At 41.0% G+C, this 18,631-nt stretch overlaps 1 long non-coding RNA gene across 1 annotated transcript; it reads left to right on the plus strand.

The window, feature by feature from the left end:
• Positions 1 to 3,556: 3,556 nt before the first annotated feature.
• Positions 3,557 to 14,514, plus strand: LOC120435419. Its single transcript, XR_005609716.1, has 5 exons — positions 3,557 to 3,844; positions 4,575 to 4,706; positions 11,451 to 11,752; positions 13,619 to 13,695; positions 13,944 to 14,514. It is a non-coding gene; the product is annotated as an uncharacterized LOC120435419 (long non-coding RNA).
• Positions 14,515 to 18,631: the final 4,117 nt, after the last annotated feature.

The following is an 18,631-nucleotide window of genomic DNA, read 5'->3' on the forward strand; positions in this document are numbered from 1 at the left end:
ACCTAAAGTGAAACTTTCAAACATATTATAAAGGGAAGCTGTCGTGCCTCAGACTGTGCTGGAGAAGTTTGTTTTGCACATAATTGCAGTGAATTATGTTGCCGTGACGCTCTGAACATTAAATATTAACTGTCTCAAACTGCCGTCCTTATGTTGCTTATCTTCACTAAATGAAGCACTTTACACAGATGCCATTTGTCACAGTTATTTGCTGTCAGTTCATATTTAGCCCCCCCGCGCAAGGTAGCTCCCGTCTGCATCTCTGTTCAAGCCTCTAATGTCAACAAAGTGGAATTTTGAATGAGAGGACAGACGTATTTCTCATTTATTAATCTTTATGAGATAATCACATTGTTTTTGTTTTCCTTTAATGTTTTTGTCATCCAGCAAACACTCCTGCTGTACACAAGCATGTGGCTTCCAATCTCATTCACAGCAGAGACCTACCTCACAGCAGCAGGAGAGATTATAGAAATGTTTAAGGTGCTGGCTGTCTAGCCCAAAGGCCCAAATATGTATATATTTTTTCTGTAATCTAAAAGATCCCTGGAAGACCTGCTCGGAAGACAATGGACACAATTTGCAGTTAATGACTTGTTCGTTTCTTCTGTGAAAAACAAGATAAAGACATTTGGATTCAGGCATTCATTACCATTTTGATTAATTACCTCTACTTATCTGCCTTGGTACAGTTAGTTTCTCTCATCTTTTTCAGAGACCCACATGGAAAACAGCTAGAAAACCTTACAGCTGATATCTATGTTTAAGATATACAGAAATGTGAAAAACATAATGCACCCTTACTGCCTCAGTAGGAAACAAGAGGGTAAGGAGTAGCCAGGTGCTCAGCTAAGTCTCAGTTAACCTGTTAAATGTTAAAGTTCATGATGATGCAGTTAGAGAAAGACTGAATAAGCATGGCTTGTTTGGAACAGCTTCCAGGAGAAAGCTTCTTCTCTTTAAACAGAACATAGCAGCACAGCCGAGGTTTGCAAATCTGCAAGTGAACAAGGCTTTCTGGAACTATGTCCTTTGGAGAGATAAGACCACAGTGGAGATGTTTGGCCAAAATACACAGTTCCATATTTGGAGAAAACCAAATATATCGTATTAGCACAAACACCTCAAACCAACTGTCAAGCCTGGTGATGGAGGTGTGATGATGTGGGCTTGAGTCACTGAGTCGACCGTGAACTCCTCTCTATATGAAAGCATTCTAGAGTCAAATGGGAGACCATCTGTCTGACAGCTAAAGCTTGGCCCAGACTGGGTCATGCAACAGTACAGCGATCACGAGCGCACCAGAGTTCACAGAATCTACAAATACTCCTCCACAACAATGTGACTGACTCATTAAGTCACAGAAGGCACAGAAGGGCGCTGTACAAGCTACTGAATGATGGGCTGTACTTAGCTTTTAAAGGACTGAGCGTATTTAAGACCTACTGAGTCACTGCCAACTTTAGCCTGTTGTGAAACACGTTTAAGAGAGGTAACCTTTAAAACAAGTAAACATAGTGTTGTTTGAGAAATCAAAAAGGGGGGCACTATGAGAATAATTAATGTCATACACATTATTTATCTCAGATTTGGAAAATTATGTATTATAGTCATTTAAAAAGTAAATTAAACACAAACATACATTAAAAAAAGTAGAATGACTGATGAAATAAAATACAATGTGACAATAAAAATAACTCTATAAGATAAAAAATGAATTTGAAATTTAAAAAACAAAGTAAAATAGGAATTTAACTAAAATATATTAAGTAAAAGTACATTTTTCAAAGTCAACAAAGCAAAAATAGCTCACTAATTATAGCAAAAGCAGCAGTGGCTCAGAATAAGAGTGTAATAGTGCAGTGCAGCCTGTGTGTGTGTGTGTGTTGTGAGTGTTGTGTTGAAATAAAAATGTTAAAGTTAGACAGCAGATGTGATTCATTGCAGAGAGTTCTTGCATGTATGAAAGGTTTTCTGAATCGGCGTGTTAGCGAAGGAGCTCCGCAGCAGGTCCGCCGAGCGGTGCAGAAGGTGGTCGGCATGATCCGTGATGGATAACAGTGTGTTCTGTGACCTCCTCTCAGCTGCCACAGCTGTGTCTGGTTTGCAACCAATCACAGAGCCAGCGTTCCTGATCGGTTCAGTCAGTCTGTCGGCGTCTCTGTCTCTGATGCTGCTCCCCCAGCAGACCACAGTAAAGTACACTGAACTCGCCACAGCTGATTGATAGCAAACCTTCATCATTTTCTGCAGACACTGAAGGATCCCAGCTTCCTTTGGAAACAGAGCCGGCTCATCCTCTTTGTGCACACAGCCTCCGTGTTGGTTTTACAGTTCAGCCTGTTGTCAATGTGGATGCCCAGGTACTCGTACTCCTTTTCAAATATCGTGCCCCAGCATAGACATATTTCTATAGCACATTTAAAACCAAAGTTCTTTACATTAAGATAAAACAGAATAAACAAATTCTTTTAAAACATGATGGTACACACATTCACAGTGTTTACATTAAACAACCCAACACTGATCAAGCTTCCAGAAGTCAACAGTTTCCAACAACTTGACAGAAAAAGGTTTGTCTTCAGCCAAGATTTCAAATAATTGCTTGTCTGAGGTCACCCGGGAGGTCATTCCAGAGTTTTAGTGCAAAAACAGCAAAGGGACGAGCTCCTTTTCAACAAGCTTTGACTGTGGGGTGATCGGGAGTGACTGAGAAGCAGACATTAACGATCTAAAGCAGCGGTCCTCAACCATTTTTGTGCCACAGACCGGTTTATATCGGACAATATTTTCACAGACCGGCTTTTAAGTTGTCGCGGATAAATACAACAAAATCAAACCAGTACCGGTACCAAAAAAAGAAGATTTATTTATAACAGACAGGAAAAGACCCAGGGAAACCGAGTTAACGATAAAAACGATTTAAAAAATAACAATAAAACCCTGAAAACCATAAATTTCACACCTGTGCCTGAACTCTTGCGGCCCGCCACCAAACGACTCATGGACCGATACCGGTCCGTGGCCCGGGGGTTGTGGAACGCTGATCTAAAGGAGCATATGGACGTATGGCGGGACAAGACCGTGTAAGGCTTTAAATACAAGCAGTGGCACATTACACTGGATTCTGTAATGCAGAGAGAGTCAGAGCACTGGAGTAATGTGATCTCTCTTTTTTTAATTAATTTTAAAAGAGAAAGCTATAATAGACTAACTTCAGTATATTTTTACAGTAGTCCAGTTTAGATGCAAGACCAGACTTTTTTGTTCTGAGCTGGAAGAAACTGCTCTTCACCACTGCATTTGTTTCTCTGTCAAATTAGTGTCAGAGCTTATCGCAATGTTGTTAATCTGTGTTTTAGCGAATTGAGTTTTAAAAGCCCGGGGTATGCTTCAGCCTCTCAGTTAATAGTGGAGAGACAAACAGTATGACCTTCTTTAACTGTAAAATCCAGTTGTTTGTCTCCAAAATCCACTCATTGAGCCTTCTTATTTTTCTGAGATTTGAAGGTAAACAAATAAAAAGATGCGTTAGGACAGAGAAGAAGCACACAAAGAACAGGTTGCTGTAGCCGCTCTCTTCCTCCTAAAGCTGATCACGGTCTCTCTGGTCTTATTCACATTCAGACGCTGATGCTTCTCCCAGAGCACTCCACAAAATCATCCACTAGCGCTCTGTACTCCTCCTCCTCCTCCTCCTCGTGCACATTACTTATACATCCAACCCCTGCAGAATGGTCAGACTATTTCTGTAGGTGGCATGACCTGGAGTTGTACTGAAACTCGGAGGTTCGCAAGGTGCACAGGAACAAGTATTTGAAACAAACCTCGGTGGGAAATTCCTGTAAGTTTTTGTGCTTCTTTTTCAAAAAGAAGATTTTTTTGTTTCCTGAACCTTTGACATACCTAATTTCTTTATTCATTTTTCCTGATCTGGAGCAGTGTTTATGGATGTCAGGACCCAGGGTTTCAAGGTTGAACAGTTAATGCTAGGGCTGATTTAAATCTGTTGACCTTTGTATGAGTGACTCTCCAAGTCTGAATTCTGATTTCTTGTAACCTCAGAACAGCGGGGTTGTCGCTTGGTAGCACGATTATTACTGGCTTCAGTTTTGTGTTTCAATGAATGTTGACGGCCAGAGAGGGAAACCACACAAATACCCAGTACGGGAAATCAGTTGTTACTCGTTTCAGACTGTCTGCTCTCTGAATGAATGGATGTCTTCTGCAACCACTTTGAATTTGTTTCATGTAGCCTTTATTTGAATGTAGCTGTTTACCCAGAAGGCCATAAATGAAAAAGAATTAAGCATGCTAAGAGCTAAAAATTAATAGAGACAGGTGTGACTCATCTTAATGCACCTAGCTACTTATTACTGGGTAAAACAGCTTGCTGTTTAGTATGATACATGGCATATGCTGCATTTTTTTCCTGCTTTTAGCTCCATTAGTGCAGCGAGTGTGTGGGAGCCAGGGGCAGTTCAATGTATTAATTGACAGAGGGCCTGACACTTGACTGTTTTGGAAAGATTCATTCATTTTGATTCATATAACTGTTGTCTGCTTACTTGTAGGCATACTTCACTCTGTCAGAGTCTGCAAGAAACAACAATGTGGTGGAGAAAGTTGCTCGGCTACCTGACGGAGCGAGTCAGGAACAATCTGCACATCGCTGTCCATGTGAACCCAGCGGCGGAGCCTGTCAGGTAGCTTCTGCTTCTTGCCGCAAACTGCATCCGATATCAGCTGACGCACCGTATTTTCCTGTCTCCTGTTTTTAGCCTTCCCTCTCTCATCTTCTCTGCGTTGTTTCTTGTTTCACCCTATTCTGGCCTGTATCCCTCAATGAGTGCGTTAACACAGATGAATAACCCTGCGTGTGCAACGGCAATTAGAGCGGAAAATTTCATCTGCTAATGTGTTTGGCTAGGTACTCACTGTGAACATACACCCGCTTTCAAGGCTTCGCCGCCACAGGTTTACGAGAAGGAGCTCTCTGTGATTCACACCGCAGTCCTTCTAGGCTGACGGGGGCTCGGTGCTTAATGGCACACCTTCTCTGCAGCAGCTCTATTTGTGGGGGCAATTTAATCATCTAATAAAAACTTTCCTTGAAAGCAAACAACTCAGCTCCAGCCTTATTTATTTACTATGTAGTGCACTGTAAATGGAAAAGTAGTCAAACAAAGTGGTTTACAGACTGTAAGACAGGCAATATCAAAAATAGATGCAAAGTCACGAGACAAAAAGAGGATATACATGTGTAATATTAATGTAATATGTAAAAAGCTAAATACATGTAACAAAAGCAAGATGGAACAAAGCATACAAATAAAATATAATACAAAGAAACTCCAATCATTAGACGCCCCCCTATAAGCAAGCACTTGGCGACAGTGGAAAAGAAAAACTCCCTTTTAACAGGAAGAAACCTTCAACAGAACCAGGCTAATTGAGGGGCAGCGATCTGCCACAACTAGCTGAGGGGTTAAGGCAGGGAGACAGGACAAACAGCACATGATCACAAAGAGCAACCAAAGCTCCTTAAAAGCCTGTACATTCTTTTTCTTAAAAGTGTAAGTAGACAGGAAACATTTCATTGTGGAAGGAAGACTATCCGGTCTTTAAGCCTGACGTTCAATCTCTGCTTCAGGTCCCAAAGTCAAACGAACATGGCAGCATCACTGAGAGTTACAAACTGTCTAAATTCTATCATTTTTATTAAAACAATCAGTGTGACCGCTGTGCCAGGTGTAACAATTAAGTTTAACATCCAGGCATCCGTGAAAACAGAATTTATTAAATGTGTTAGTAAATGAGTTAGAAGTTAGCAGGAAGTTAGCTCGCTAGTTTCCACCTAAACATAATATAGCATGCTCTGACTGACATCTACGCTATCACTTCTGACATAAATGAAGTCAGGAAACTAAACAGCAGTGACTTTTGTGGGGTTACTTAAGTTGGGCTAGCTGGTGTATAAAGACGTGCTATGTTGTGGCTAGCTACACAGCTATGGTTAGCATGATATAAACACATTAGCACAGTGAAGCTGGAGGATGAACGCTAACATTTTTCCACTTGATGAAAGTTAACATTCCCGATGGTTAGGGACAAATGCAATCGCATGGCAGGATGCTGTAAACAGTCCAAACTTCAGTCAAAAGAACAACTGAGATAATCCATCCACAATACGAGGTTAGTCATTAATATACTGCTGCATGGGCTGGGCTGTAATTACAATGTAAGGTTTTAAAAACTGGGCTTTAAAATGAACAGTGGTAATAAAAACCGAGAGAGGCCGACAGTGATCACTGCCTGTTTTTACGGACTTGTTTAGATGAAATAGAACAAGATACAAAGCATTAAAACATCTTAACACAACAGCCTTAATAAACGCAGAGTAGTTTGGACCCAAAAGCAGGGTTCATATGTCATTACTTAAAGACCAGATTCCAGAGTTTTTTGGAGCACTGTCTTCAATTGTGGAACAGATACTGCAGCGGCAGATGTTCAAGAGTCCAGCATGTCAAGGACTGGTTAGAGGGAAATACTGCTCACAAATGCAAACACACACACAAACACCTTTTAAGAATTTTTCTCTTTTAGGTTGTGAAAGGGTTGAACAGACTAATGCACCACATGTCGCTCTAGTTGTTGAGAGTAAAAATCGGAACTGCAAAGAAATTTTAAAAGAAATAGTCATTGTACATTTAAAAAAGGTGCAACCGAATCCACGTGATGGAACCTTCTTTCTAAGAAAAAATGACATGATGGAAAATTGTGTGTGTGTGTCTGTGTGTGTTTGTGTGTCTGTGTGTGTGTAAATTCAATTTTAATAAACCAAGCCACGGTTGCCTTTGTCAGCAGGGATGCACTACATTTATTTGTTTTCCATGTGATTATGTTTTTAGGTTAAAAGGCCTCGAGGTGCATAGCACAACAAAAAGATACACACAACAACATTCAGGAAAACATGACATGACATTTCAGAAATATTTAAAGAGAAAATATTCAGAATTAGGGCTTCAAAACTTTAGACTGTTTGGGCCTGATTTAGTCCCTGCACAAGTTGGGTTTTGGTACATAAGTATTCACAAAGAGAATGCAGAGGTGTGAACTGTTTTGTACCTGTTTCTGGCAGTTCCTTTGTCAATGTGCAAATTATAGAGAGGAGAGTAATTAAATTTAATAACTCTTTGGACCCAACTTACTGCTAACTGCTAATGATATATAGCCCCACCTCCAGAAACAGACATCTTATTTTTTGTGCTCTGTATTGACATGAACTGAATGCATCTGTGCTTAGAAAACAGCACAACTTTCGCAATTCACCCATTTGCTCTATTTATTAAATGTGTCCGTTTTCAGATTTGGTCTGATTTTTGATCATAGTTTAGAAGTTGTTGAATCATGAATGTGGATTTTTGCTTGTGTGCTGTTGCAATGATGGTTAATTCAATTGCTGCATTGTTGTAGCTAATGTGGATCTAAACTGAACTAAGCTATGCATGGCTAGGTCCCATGACTGCATATGCAGGTCTTGGCAAGCATACTAAAGAACATTAAGTTTTCTATAAAGTGTTGTGTTGTTGTGTTGTCTGTTTTGTTTCCATTTTTCTTGTTTTGATTGTTTTTTTTATGTTTTGCACCTCAGGCCACCATGAGCACAGAGTTGCACAGTTTGGTCATTTGGAGCATCCTCGGTGTAATTTTGCTCATGTAATATTAATGTAATAAATTCTGATGATGTTAAAATAAAGACTAAATTTTAAGCACACAAGGGTTCTTACATTCCTCAGACACAAGTAATTATTCCCCACAGTACCTTTCAGCTGATGCTCAATATTACCCCGAGGACAGTGGGTCGTGTCTCGCCATGAATCAGCGTGTTAATGCAAGATTGACGCTCGGTGTTGAGCAAATGAGGTCTCGCGAGCTAGGTGATGCTGCAGCAAAGACCCGAGGCTCACTGTAATTGAAAATGACAGGGTGGATGCGGTGGCAGAGATGGGCGGTCGCCTGCACGCACACGGGTGGAACACACGTGCGCACGCATTTCCTTTTTCTTCGCTCTCTTACCTTCTGCTGTCACACACATTCACTCCCCCGTCTTTTCTAAATCACACACACACACTCTCGTGGCCTGGTTGTAATTAGTGGCACAGGGTAGTGGTCACACATAATCCCGCTAATTGGGCTGGCAGGCGCCATTACCCAGAGCTAATCACCATTCTCTGGGTGACAAGGCGTCCTGGCCTTCTGACCACTAGCTGCTAGCAGGATCCATATCACATTGCCAGAGCTCAGTGAGCTCTACTAAACCAATTAACCCGCCAAACTCACTGACTCACTTTGTAGGTCTCAGGCAGACTTTGCCTTACCTTATTTAGTGACAGCCCATTTGGACTGGCTAATATAGCTTAAGGGCTGTCCTCCTGCAAGGACCCTTGAGCAAGACAATTTACTTCATCGTTATCTGTGCTGAACATAGAGCTACTCACTGGGCTAATGTGGGAATTGTTGCAAAATACAATGAAATTCATAAATGGGGGGTGCTTCCTCCAACTTACAGAGCTAGTCCACTTCACCACCAATGACTAGTTCTGTGAGAGGCATAAAAGATGCCCTGCTGGTGCCCTAAGGTTTTACCAACTGGTGGTTCTGGTACTTCTCCTTATCTTTCCTCTGACATGATGAATCCTTTAAGTGCCCTATGAAGTGAATCAGGGCCATCAGAGCCTTGAGGCTTGTCAGCCTGTGAGTGGGGCGGTCCTTGGATGGGAGGGAGAGGAGAGAGGAGTGCTGTCTGGAATTAAGGCAGTAACATGAACATGCCTGAATGGGAACAGAGAGAGCGGAGGTGTTTTTTCTAGCTTTCCACACCAGGAGGCTTTCATTTTCGTGCCCATTAAACATGACCCGACTTTAATTGTATTTGCAAGCTTCTCGACCAGACCTCATTTTCAAATTAGGGTTTTGTAATTCTTTCCCACAATGCTTGATTTAGCATTGGCTGGCTGTAATATCAGAGCAGTAGCTTTCCATTTTTATTATTCGCCTAATTTTGTTTGCACGATTTCATATTTTGTCTGTAGAAAGTAAATTTAGGGAAAACCAGGCGTGGTCATTTGGAACGAGTTTTGGAACTTTCCATTTATTATTACCCACGTTACCATCTCATTTGCCTCATTTTGCATGTTTGTTGGACCACAGCACTGGTTAATCTGCAAAAGCAATTATATAAACACACTGACATTTTAAATAGGGTTAACAAAACCTGTCCAGGTAATGGAAGGGATAATGAACTAATGATGACTTGATGAACTAACTACACTACTTTATTAGCCCATCCATTTTCTTAACCACTTATCCAACCACAGTCAATTAACCCAATCCCAATTATTATATAGGCAAAATGGCAGGATCCAAACTGGACAGGTCACCAGTCTATTACAGGGTTAAAGGCTAATTTAGCCATCCTTTAATTATCTCTGCACCATATTGATTGGGAATTGTGGGAAAGTTATTATCACAATTTTAATCTCTATGAACTGATATCTGCTAACTTGCAGAGTCTAGGCAACTTTTTGGTTACATTTTTGGTCTTGAACCAATCACGTTCGAAGGTTTAGTTTCATTCAGGTAAACGGTCCATGTGGCAAGAAAAAGAAAAAATTTACAGATTTCTAATCTCAAAACCACTTTGATGATGATTTATCCTTTTATATCCTTCATAATGTGTATATATTTGTTACCAGCAATCTTTGCCAGATGTCAAAGCTACATTGGATGCCCAGAAAAACCGGCCGTGGTACTCGGGCAATGAACTTGCCATGAAAGACTATTGATGTCTTTGGTGATCCTTTAATGGGAACATATGCTTTACTTTATTGCATTTATTTTGTTATTAGTACACCTGCTCAAACTACTTGTTAATGCAAATACCCAATCAGAAAATCGCATGGTAGTGGCTCATTGAGTTTAGACATGTAAACATTGTCAAGACGTCCTGAAGTTCAAACCAAGAATCAGAAAGGAAAAAGGTGATGTAAGTGACATTAAATGTGGCTTGGTTGTTTGTGCCAGACAGGCTGCTCTGAGTCTTTCAGTGCTGTTGCTGACCATGTCCATCCTCCATGCTTACAGTGTACCCACCTTCTTCCAGCAGGATAAAGTAGCACGTCACAAGGTTCGGATCATCTCAGACTGGTTTCTTGAACATGACAATGAGTTCACTGTACTCAAACAGCCTCCACAAAAGAGCACCTTTGGAATGTGGATGTGGATTACATTATAGATGTGAAGCTGACAAATCGTCAGCAACTGTGTGATGTTGTCATTTCAATTTCGACCGAGATCTCTGAGGACCCTGCTGAGTCTTTGCCATGAAAAATTAAGGCAGTTCTGAAGGCAAAAGGGGGTCAAAATGCACATCCCTAATGTAGAGGGAGTACAGCCTCCTGCACTCGGTCCTGCTTTTCAACAGGCTCTAGAAATCACAATAAATATATTGCAATGAGGAGACAGGAGAGGAAATGACTTGTTTCAGACTGAGCATGAAATTAGGGGGCTGTAGAAAGGGCAAGAATAAATAAAATCTTTTTTCTAGTCTTCTTTTTTTAGTAACTGTGAATCATGCAAAGTTATTATATAAGAGTATCATAATTAAAATGTGGAGCCTTTAATTCTGGAATTGAAATGTGCCTAATAGGTTCCTTTAACTCTTATCCTTTATATTTATCAGTTCAAAATTTGGTTCATGGCCAAAGTCTTTCAAAGGCCATGATAGTATTATTGCTCAAAGCTGAAAATGTCCATTAGCAAATATTAGAATACGTGAACGTTACACACCAAAAAACAGACCTACAGTATAAAATCTACTCAGTAAAACGTGTCTAATAAGATGCATTAATTTTCTATAAGTAAGCATTATCCGCACTTACACCTTAAAATCCTAAAAGCAAATTTAGTAAAATTTACATAACATCTTTCAATACAATCCATAACTCTCAAAATTACTGGTGACAGTGATTCACTCTTGATGAAAATCAGTGAGTGACAGTTGCTGGATTCAAGGTCCAGCTTTCCAGGAATTGGACCACCAACTCAGCGCTCCCTTTGTGGCTCATGTGAAGTGAAAGGGTTACAGCTACAGCTCATTAGTGATAATTAGTATCACACTATACAGCGATCTAATGCGGGTACCTTCATTAGCACAGCTACACTCTACACTCATGATGTTCCCACGCACAAACCCACAGGACACCATAATAAAATCATTGTGGTCCATCAGCATTGACTAATATTACTAATTAGATGTTACACTACTCATCACTTGATAATAATAAGTGATATATTTGATTTTCTCACTGTTATTGTTGTAGACAAGTGGAAGTCCTCGGTAGTAAAATCATGTAAAGTCTCTAAAACCCTGGCTTTACTTTTACCAGGAAAACGAGCCTCTGAAGTAAGAAGACTCAACGAACATCAAGCCCCTCGCCCCCAGCACAGCGATATAGCCCATCATCATCCTCCAGCGTGAAGAGTCCACCTGGGCGGAGGCCAAGAGCCAGCTGGGAAAGGAGCAGCAGCACACACAGGATGAAGGGATAGAGAAGGAGACAACTGACACGAGATATGTAGGAAGACAGAGCCAAAGAAAACAGGTGATGCACTGGGCCCTGACGATGAGTGGAGTCAACCCACTGATGAAGAGAAACCACTGGAATTGCTCAGTTTTGGCATCTAAAAGGTCATTTCTCTTATTTTCAGGCCAGGTTTTGTGTTTTTTGTTTTCTTTTGCCCTCTTAATTTGCATATATTTGGCCAAACTGTTAAATTGCTGCCATTTTTTTCTGAGAAACAAAAGGAGAAACAAAAATGTCAACTGAGTTATTAACTACAAATTGTTTTGCATTCATTGAACTCCTCTTCACTCAATTTGTTGGTACCGGGAGAAAGCTTCGGGAGTAGAAGGTAAAGTTGAGCTGTGGGATATTAATTCTGTTATCTTCACTGCCAAAAAAAAAAAAAATAGTCTCCCTGAATTCAGAGTTTGTTTTAATCCAGTATTTTCCAGCCAAAAAGGAAAAAAAATTAAAAGGTGCTGTTATAGTTTGAGAATTACTGAGTACTAAATCTATAATTGTCCAACTAGATCTGACACGTTTGCCTCATGTATTATTTATGCTTGACATCTAATGAGTCTAGAGCATTTTTATTCTTTGCTTCCTCCTTGCTCATGAATTGGAATCACTTGTATTTTCATTTTTTTTCACACCAGATGGAAATTTACTGTTAAAGACGTTAAGATTTAAATTCAAATATTCACAATAACATCAGCTCAAGCTTCTTTTTTAATTAGATACAGCTTACCAAAAAAAAAGAAAAGAAAATCTGATTTGCAGAAAACAATTTTCTCAAGGGCTGTAAAGCATAATGAAGTTCGCCCGAGTGCGTGTGAAATGTCTCCCCTCTGACTCGCTGAGCTAAAGTTCCATCTTGATGATCGCAGTCCTGTAACAGTTTCACTGCTGAAAAAACAGATACGATCGCATAAAACAGAAAGCAGTGGTGCGATTTGGAGGAGATCACAAAGAAGGTCGCAAAACAAGGAAATATTTATGGCTTTATGAGAACAACTTCCATTAGGAAATTAATCAAACTGGTAGTTATAAAAGAAAGTAGCACAGGAGAAAATTTTACTCCTGCCTTATCTGTGTGCCCTTGAATTTCTTTCGCAGGGGAACTTCATCAAACTGGTAGGTAACTCTGACAAGGACGATATGCTAATGCCTTGGGTTGATGGTGGAACATTCAGTCTGATCATATAAATATAAATATACAAATTCCCTGATATAAATCTCCACATCCCAAAGGTGCACTATTGGATTTAGATCTGATGACTATTGAGGTTGTTTGAACTCATGTTCAAGAAACCAGTTTGTCATGGGCAGCGGCCCGAGGAAGATGAGATGGACACAAGCGCAGGATCCAAGCTTTTTTTTTCCCACAAGGTAAACATAAAATCCAAATTTAAACTATGACACTATATTGCAGCACGTTTGCACGGTGGTTAGCACTGTTGCTGCACAGCAAGAAGGTCCTGAGTTCAGTTCCACCATCAGGCCGGGGTCTTTCTGTGTGGAGTTTGTTCTCCCCGTGTTTGCGTGGGTTCCCTCCGGGTACTCCAACTCCCTCCCACAGTCCAAAGACATGCAGTTTGTGGGGATAGGTTAATTGATTAATCCAAATTGCCCATAGGTGTGAATGCGGGAGTGATTGTGAGCGCGAATAGTTGTCTGTCTCTGTGTGTTAGTCCTGCGACAGACTGGTGACCTGTCCAGGGTGTACCCCGCCTCTCGCCCTATGACAGCTGGGATAGGCTCCAGCACCTACCGCGACCCTGAAAAAGATAAGTGGAAGCCAATGGATGGATGGATGGACACAGCTCTAGAATACAGGGGCACAGCTGTGACTGTGGGGGGGTGGAAGCTGGGCCGGGGGGATGCTATGAAGAAACCAGGGGACTGAAATGAGAGGAGAGCACAGTCAGAGTGGTCCAGCAGTAAATCAGCGAGTTCCCAAAGTCAAACTGAATCATCTTACTTGGTTACAGGTGGAGGGACGCAAGAGGGGACGGGTGGAGCCCAAGGTCCAGGTGAGCTTGAGGCCGAGGCGTGGGGAGGCAGGCAGGTGAGTGACAAACAAATTGGCAATGGTTTACCAGCAGCAGGTGACCAAGGTCCAGGTAAGCAGGGATGACTGAGGCGAGAACCCCGCTCTAGGAGCCGACTATAAAAACAGGAAGAAATAGGTTAATTTTCACACAAGATATAGACTGAGCGATAGTAACACCACTGACTAACATGGGATAGCAGATACTCAGGCGATGACTAATTGAGCGTGCAGGTCTTATATGCTGCTGGAATAATTGCCCACAGGTGGTCGGCCAGGGAGGAGCAACCAGTCTCCACCCAGAGGAGGAGGGCTGCTGCTGGATAACTGCAGAGACCCACCCAGACCATGACACCGTTTGAGATGGCTTGAGCTTTGTGACATGGAGGCAGCTACCAGACGTTCAGTACACTGCTGTCACAAAGGGATGGACATGGGCTCCACAGACCGGACCACATTTTTCCAATCTGCTACTGTCCAGTTTTGGTGAGCCCATGGAACTGTAGCCTTTCAAAGAAATTAAAAAAAAATGTGGCATACATAAAGTGCTTTACAATGTCTGCTGTTGTGAACTGGAATCAGAGGTGAAAGCTGAATCAGAGGTATTTTTTTTTCTGTCTCAATTAAATCCATCCATCCATTTTTCTTAACCATGCAATTAACTTATCCAATTCAGGTTCAATTCAACTGATATAAAAGTGTGTTTTCCTGTTCAGTGTGAACAAGAAATATTTTGGGAGCCTTGAAAGTGCTACAGTGTATGACGTCTTCTCTTTTAAACTCCTGTCTATAGTTACATTTATCAAACATGGGCCATTTTTCAATGTTGGTTATTGACTGTGGTTTTAATTAAATAGACATGTTGTCTTTCCAGTCACTTTGTACTTTATCCGTAATAACCCAGACTGCAAACACACCTAACAAACATCAGCGTCCAGGAGTGAAAAATGAAGGCAATGCCATGCGTGCTGTGGCTGCTTGAGGCTGCTTCCAAAAGCGACTCACTCCTAGAAGACCCCCCACACGTAAATGCCCTATAAAATGGTAATTAAAAGCCAGTTTACAACGTGGTACAAAAAACATTTTTGGTCTTTGTGGATTTCTTTTTTCATAACAAGTCTGGTTTGGGCTCCCACTTGAGGTCCTGATGGTGGTACCCAGGAAGCGGAATGAGTCCACAGAGGTGATGAGGGTGTCAGTCAGGATGATGTGGGGGAGTGGGGCTGTGTGCTTCCTGAAGTCTACAATAATCTCCACTGTCTTCTGTGCATCCAGCACCAGGTTGTTGCAGCTGCAAAAACCATCTGCTTCAACATCCAACAGTTGTGCATTCAGAGATGCTCTTCTGCATACTTCTGCAGTGGTTGTTTCACTAACTGTTACCTTCCTATCAGAAGCAGTCAGGTTGTTCACCTCTAATCTCTGAAATTAACAAAGCATTTTCACTCAGAAAACTGCCACTCGCCGGATAGTTTCTCTTTTTCAGACCATCACCTATGTAAACCCTAGAGATGGTCGTGCATCTTCCCCATTCTGATGCTAGGTTTGAACTTCAGCTATTTAGAAATTGTATTAGTCAGTCAGCTAATCCTGGTAACTCAGATTTGATGGTTTATTGGTTAGCCAAGGCATACATGATAAGAAACACTGTGATTGGGTAAATGACAAATTAATATGCAAGAGAGAAATAAATATATCACATCAGTCGAAGAATAAAACACCAAAAGCACAAAGACATGAAAAGAGGCAAATGTGTCACCTTTTTAGCCACAGTCACAGCTGCCTTTGTTTATCCACTGTGATAATGATCTTATCATTTTTACACCCTTATGATTTATTCGTTAATATTCAGAGCACAGAGCAGCCCACTGAGCACAACAAGGAGCAAAAGAAGTAAATTATGAGCATATTGTTAAAAAGGGTGTCAGCTGAAAACTATTAATTAATAGGTCACAGAGCAATTAATGTTCTCTGTCCATTAAAAGTAAATAGAAAGAGGGCAGAAACAGGGGGGAAATTGTTACTTATTACTATACATTCAGTGAACATGCCCCCCCATACAGTCTATGGGCCTGATACATGGATTCTCAGAGGTCTGTCAATTCATTCCTGGTTGCTAGTTGCAGACCAAGTTGACCCTCAGGGCACCAGAAAATGTCCCTGCGCTCCCAGTGGGCATGCTCTCTTTTTGCCCTCCGTTCAAGTGCAGAAGTTAGTCCTTTTCACATGTGCTCACCTTTACAGTTTTCCTCGCCGACCTAAAAGCAGTGAGGGACTAAGACAACCACAGCCTGTTCTCTGACACAATCTCCACTGAGTCAATACATCTGCACACAAGGTGTCATTAAAGGTTTATTGACTGAAATCAGCTCCAGTTCAGTGAGCACACTAAAGCAAGACACATTGAAATTAAACAAACACACCATCCACTGTTGCTGCCTGGCTTTGTTTTTATTGCTTTTCTTGTTGAGAGTGTGACTTCCTGATGTCAATCAGTATCAGTAAAGCAAACAGGGGCATGGCCTCGCCGACATTAAATGCCAGAAAGTGCACAAATATTCTGTCACTCTGAGTGACAGCGTGGCATGAAAAGAGGAGAGGAAGCAAACTATTTTAGTTTTTAGGCTTTAATATTAGGAGTCATTTGTCTTTGTGTGGAGGCATCACTGTTTAGCATGTCTCATTGAACACATGTGCCTTGTTGCATTGTTGTCTTTTTGCTGTTGCGCAGTTGCAAAACAGAAATGTGCCTTTCTGTTGCCCAGTTGATACTCATATAACTCTTATATGCAGATGAGCGATGGAGACTGCAAATTTGAGAAGGCTCCTGATATTTTTAAAGGAAGGGGAGTATAGTTTCCTTCTTCTCGCCCGCCCTTGTAAACACATCCACCTACTTTGTGTTACATTGCTGTCAGATGCAAATACTGCTTTCCTTTTTGGATTAGACTCCATTTCTGCCACCTGTGGCTTCTAGTGGAAGTTTTCTGTTGGCCTCCAGTGCATCTGTAAACTTCACCACATGCTTATAGATTGCACTGAAAGGCATGTGTTGCATTTGATAAGTCCCAGCTTTTTTTGCAGTATAATCGAGGGAAGAGTATCGACTAGAAAGCCTGGAGCAACTCATATACATCCACTAAAGAGTTTGCTTTGCTTTTTAAAAGCAGCTGAGCTTCATCCATTAGCAGGCTGAGAAAATAATCTACATTAAAAACACGTTGCCTAACATGACAGCAGGACCCATATGCGGGCCTACATAATGGAATCCAGATTGTCTTAAACCGTTATCAGCTGAGAAGCGCATTGTGGACGCCTTTTTGTATCTGAAGGGATTTACTTTGACTGAATATCAGATAAGTTATAACTCATGGAAAGTCAGGCAAAGCAACAAAGAAAGTTTGCAGGAGTTGAGATACCCCGCCTGTTTCCCTAAACTGCTGCGACTTCTCTTTGTGTTTTCTTCTGACTGAACACTACCCTTTCTAATCTGAACTCCTTTCCCTTGGATATCCTTCCCTCGGCTCTCAGCTGCGTTTATAGGGAGCAGTTTATTTTAGAAATGTTCTGAATTCAATTAGAGAATCAATTTGACTCATTTCAAAAATCCCCTATAACAAATGGAAATGTGTAATTTCCAATTACTTTCTGTCACTTTCCTAAATTAGGCCTTTAAATAATTATCATATTTAGTGATCACTTTTGAGGAGAAATCCTTTCAGACTGAGTTGATTTGGGATGAGAGAGATGGCGTATGTAGATGCGGTCTGTTTTATATTTCTGTCAGCAGAGTGACTCCACACCACTGTAAGTCCCTCTAAGCGCTGAATCAGAGCGAGACGGCTGCAAAGGTCTACGTATCAAGATGGAAGAGTAAAGAGGCAGGGTAAAGAATAATAGGCGAGACAGCCACCTCACTTTTTTCCCCCATTGCATCACTTTTTTTTAAACGTTCTTTGTCTCCACAGGACTTCTACTCTCTCCCATTTCTTTTCTCTGGTCAATTTCTTCCCAGTGTGTGCCACTCACAGTTTCTCCTATTTGGTCTTTTTGACCTTTCTCACTCTTTTTGTGCATCTCTCTCACGCGCTCTTCGGGTCTTTGCCGAGCTTCATCGCTCCCGCCTCATTCGGTTGCCACTTCACAGCGTAGCCACAGCGTGACATTTAGGGGACAATTGAGTTGTGGTAGTTATAGATCGTGACTGCGACATTTTTGAGTGACGTTTTTTTTTTTTTTTTTTTTTTTTGTCGTCTGTTTGTTCTAAGCGACCGATAATCGATAACCCTTCCGGAGTCTTTGTTCACCCATATACCCGTCCACCACTGTAAGAGAAGCAGCTGTTATAGCTCTCATTAGCTGCACTTAATCAGAACAGGTTGACGAGACAATAAAAAAATATGTTGACCTAAATAAAAGTTAGTTGCTCTTGTTTCATTTTTCTACTGCCATAAAATATTTTTTATATAAGCATATAATTTTGTTATGTATTCTCCCCAAACCTCTCAGAGCATAGTCATCCAATACAGTGCTGAAACTGAAATGTAATACCACAAAGATTATATGATTATCAGTGTTTTTTGTTAGGTTTTTTAGGTCGGGGAATTTGGGGTTTTGGTTCAAACCAAAAGCCACAAGCCATAAATGTCTCATCCAGAGTGAGAACACTCTGAGCCTAGGATGAAAACCGAGCACCAAATGGCAGAAAAAAACACTTGGAACTTGCATAGTGCAGTATTTATCACTAAAGAGTGTGATATTTCCTTCAGGAATTTTGAAATCTCAATCAAATTTGTCTTTTACAGATAGCTGACACAACAAAAAAACATTAATGTTGACTTCTTTAGCTGTAGCCCTACAGTGCCAAGCAACTGTCCCCAAACTAAACCTAATAACTGGTTTTGCCACCATTGGCAGCAAGAACTGCAGCCAAGCATTTGTCATAATTGGTAAT

The sequence above is a fragment of the Oreochromis aureus genome, linkage group 3 (assembly GCF_013358895.1).
Source record: "Oreochromis aureus strain Israel breed Guangdong linkage group 3, ZZ_aureus, whole genome shotgun sequence".
In the NCBI taxonomy this organism is placed as follows: domain Eukaryota; kingdom Metazoa; phylum Chordata; class Actinopteri; order Cichliformes; family Cichlidae; genus Oreochromis; species Oreochromis aureus.